Genomic DNA, 4,561 nt, shown 5'->3' with positions numbered 1-4,561 from the left:
GGGCTTAAATAACTGAAACAGTTGTGTTTTTTTTAACCCGTATGAATGCTTATCAGAACATTCAAGAATCATGTATGATGTGGAACAATTCTTTGTTGTGCTGAACTGTCCCATGTGCTGTGGAACGTAAAACATCTATGGCTCCTGCCCACTAAGTGCCAGCAGTGCCTCTGATCATTTCTAAAATCATTGGTCCAAGCCAATCATATTAAATCTATCAACCCCACCCCACAAATCACTATTCATCAATCCAGGCCTAATCAACCAGCAAATGGCATTGGTTGGTTTGAGAATAGGGTATATAATGTAATGTCAACCAAGGAAACATAGAGGAAGTTTGCTTGAGGCTTCGAAGAAGTTTCATACGAAAGAACAACAGGAAAGATGGACTCTTTCTTCTTCTTTACTTGGTTAACAAATGGATGTGAGGCCTGAAAATCCTGGACTCATTTCAAAACGAGCTGAAGCCAACAAACAGCAGGGCAGAGCCAAAAATACAGGGGAACTGAGCTACATTTGAATTAAGTCACCCTTGGGGTCTACGGTACCTCTGGACTTCATTTACATAAATCAATAAACTTTCTATGGTTTAAGCCACTTTGAATTTGGATTTTGATTTCTTGCAGCTGAAAGCACTTAATACATACATAATTTCACAAGTCCAAGACTAAAGCCTGGTTAAAACAACAACAGGTGAATACTGTTCCTGGACTTCTTGTATATTAAGTGGTTAAAAAAAAAGCAGCTATGCTGTTCTAACATCTCATGCTCTTATGTAAAGAAGTTACACAGTATGAGACTATGTATGTGTTCAATCAAATGGCAGGCATATTGTGGAAGAATGACTAGCACAGCTTACACATTCAGCACGTTGGAGAAAATGTGAAAGGTTAAAAGCTATTTAATCTGAAAAGAAAAAATGTAGCTACAGGTAAAAAAAGGTAATGCTATCGGTACTTGTGTACAAAGAGTTCTACAGGATGTACTGTGGACAGATAGGGTAGTAAATGGACTAAGTCCCTTCTCTCATGAAGCCTATAAAAAGACAAATGAAAAACAAAACACATGCTTATTGAGTACGGTAAGTGGTAAGGAAATGATAGATACAGAAGTGGGCAGTCAGATATGGTTCACTATGGGATGTCTTATGAACATGACAGGAGTTTGAGCTTGAATTTTAAAGGTTAGTAACACTGGGAGGATGTGAGGAAATGGTACATTATAGGAGGAGGAAAAGATAAGAATTTAGGAACAGGAGTGGAGACGGCAGCAATCGAGGTTCTAGATACTAGCACTGCCATATTCATGACAGATAGTGGGGGATAAGAAAAAGTGAACTTATAACTGGGGATACAGCCTCAGTCAGGAATCCTTGTTCCACTATGTCCTAGCTGTTTGGCCTTGGACAAGCTACTTAACCCTCCTGGTATCAGTTACCTCGTCTTATAAAATGGAGAAATGTAGTGGGGGTAGAGGGAACATAGGATGAAATTAAATGAGGCATGTAAAGTGACCTGTATATTTTCTGCTCAAGATGGTGGAATAGGTAAATGCTGTGCTTACATTCTCTCACGACCACATCAAAATTACAACTAAACTACAGAACAACCATCACTGAGAATCGCCTGACTTCTAGCTGAACAGAAGTCCTACAGTGAGGACATATGGAAGAAGCCACCTTGAGGAAAAACATGAAACAGGCTGGTCCTTATAAGCACATGTGGTGGTTAAAAATAGGGAGGGGTATTTTGGCTGTGAAGGGACCCCAAGGAGAGAGAGATCCCAACCCCACACCAGGCTCCCCAGCCCAGGATTCTAGTGCTGTGAAGAGAAGGTTCCACAACTTCTGGCTGTGAAAACCAGCAGAGGTTGTGGCTGAGTGAGACGAGGGTGGCTGGATACCAGACATTCCTCTTAAAGGGCTCGTGAACGAACTTACTCACTGACGGACTTACTTGTTCTGAGTTCCAATGCTGGGACAGCAACTCAAGGGGCACCAGGGACGTATGGGGAGCTGGAGGAAGCCATTGTTTCTTTGTTGAGCAGACACAGGCAGGCACCATATCTGGGTCTCCAACCACCCAGCTGACATGTTCATTTGATCCACCACGGTGATTCCCTGAGAGCTGGCTCCACCCAACTTGTGGGCCCACCCAAGCCACTTCTAGTGGCTTTTCCATACAAATGGCCAGTCTTGGCTCATGATGCAGACTTTCCTAAAATCGCTCAAAGGTTCACAAACCCAAACAAGCAGCATCTGGCCTCTGTGTGCTCCGAACCTTTTGCTAAGCATCCCCACTAGCAGCAGCCAACCTCAGTGCGCAGCGTGGCCTCTCCCAGGCACTTCCAAGCCCAGTGTAGGTGGAAGACATCTGTGGATCACTTTGTGGCTCATGCCAGGTGGCCCTGCCCAGGGCACAGGTGGAGGCTGAAGTTGGCCTGTGGTGAAGCCCCTCCCAGGAAGACCCAGGGCTGGCATGCCCAGGGGCCAGTTTCAGACCATTCCTGAGCACCACCAGGCCATCTCCACAGACAACAACCAAAGGGAAGACTGGGCAGGCAACAGAGCCCTGCTAAAGCAAATCCTGCTCCATGGGGTCAGCCTCTGTACAACAGCTCATCCACTTTAGTCACAGCCTGTCCTCACAACCAATCAGCCTGGGGATCAATCCCTCCCAATGATGTGCCAACAGCGACTAAAACTCAAATACAACAGGAGGGCATGCACAACTCACACATGGGACACACTGGCGGCACCCAGCTCAGGTGATCAGGGAAGCTGGGTCCCACTGGGGCCACAGGGGCCACTGGGCCCTACAGGACACCTACTACCTAAGTCCATGCTACTAAGACAGGGAGATATTAATAGTTCTACTTAATATATAGAAACAAACACAGGAAGGCAGACAAAATGGGAAGAAAAAGAACACATCCCAAATAAAAGAGCAGAACAAAGCTCCAGAAAAAGAACTAAACAAAATGGAGACAAGCAATCTACCAGATGCAGAGTTCAAAACACTGGTTATCAGGGTGCTCAATGATCTCAGGGAGAACTTCAACAAAGAGATAGGAAACAATAATGGAGATAGAAAACATAAGAAAGAACCAGTCAGAAATAAAGAATAACTGAAGTGAAGAATACATTAGAGTGAATCAACAGTAGATTAGTACCAAATCAGCAATTTAGAGGACAAAGGAGAAGAAAACACCCAATGAAAACAGAAAAAAGAATCCCTCCAAAATGAGGATAGCGTAAGGGGCTTCTGGGACATCAAGTGAACCAACATACACATCATAGGGGTACCAGAGGAGAAGAGAGACAGCCAGAAATTGAAAACCTATTTGAAGAAATAATGATGGAAAACTTCCCAAACCTGGTGAAGGAAATAGACATACAAGTCCAGGAAGCTCAGAGTCCCAAACAAGATAAACCCAAACAGGCCCACACCAAGACACATCATAATTAAAATACCGAAGGTTAAAGACAAAGAGAGAATCTTAAAAGCAACAAGAGAAAAGCACTTAGTTACCTACAAGAGCACTCCCATAAGACTATCAGTTGATTTCTCAACAGAAACCTTGCAGGCAAGAAGCGACTGACACAAAATATTCAAAGTGATGAAAAGCAAGGACCTACAACCAAGATTACTCTACCAAGCAAGGCCATCATTTAGAATCGAAGGACAGATAAAGAGCTTACCGGACAAGAAAAAGTTAAAGGAATTCATCACCACCAACAAGCAATCTTAGAGGGACCTCTTTAAGACGAAAAAAGAAAAACAGGATAAAAAATATGAATAATAAAATGGCAATAACTACATATCTTTCAACAATTACTTTCATTGTAAATGAATTAAATGCTCCAATCAAAAGACATAGAGTGGTTGAATGGATAAGAAAACAAGACCCTTACATATGATGTCTACAAGAGGCTCACTTTAGATCTAAAGACACACAGACTGAAAGTAAAGGGATGGAAAAAGATATTCTATGAAAAATAAAAAAGAAAGCTGGTGTAGCAATATTTATGCTAGATAAAATAGACCTTAAAACAAAGGCTATAACAAGAGACAAAAAAAGGACCCAGTAATCCCACTGCTGGGTATTTATCTGAAGAAACCCAAAACACTATTTCAAAGGGACATGTGCATTCATATGTTCACTGCTGCATTATTTATAATAGCCAAGCTATGAAGGCAACGTGGGTGTCCATCAGTGGATAAACGGATAAAGAAGAGGTGGTACATATATACACAGTGGAATATTATTCAGCTATAAAAAAGGATAAAATCTTGCCAGAAATCTTGCAACAACATAGATGTATCTAGAGGGTATTGTGCTGAGTGGAATGAATCAGAGAAAGACAAGTACCATATGATCTCATTTATATGTGGAATCTAAAGAACAAAATAAATGAACAAACAAAACAGAAACAAACTCATAGATACAGAGAACATTTTGATGGTTGTCAGATGGGAGGGGGATTGAGGGGACGGGTGAAAAAAGGGAAGGGATTAAGAAGTACAAAGTTGTAGTTACAAAATAGTCACTAGGATATAAG

This window comes from Rhinolophus sinicus, linkage group LG12 (genome assembly GCF_036562045.2).
Source record: "Rhinolophus sinicus isolate RSC01 linkage group LG12, ASM3656204v1, whole genome shotgun sequence".
Classification (NCBI taxonomy): domain Eukaryota; kingdom Metazoa; phylum Chordata; class Mammalia; order Chiroptera; family Rhinolophidae; genus Rhinolophus; species Rhinolophus sinicus.
The sequence above is the reverse complement of the archived record's forward strand: the minus strand, read 5'-3'. Positions refer to the sequence as shown.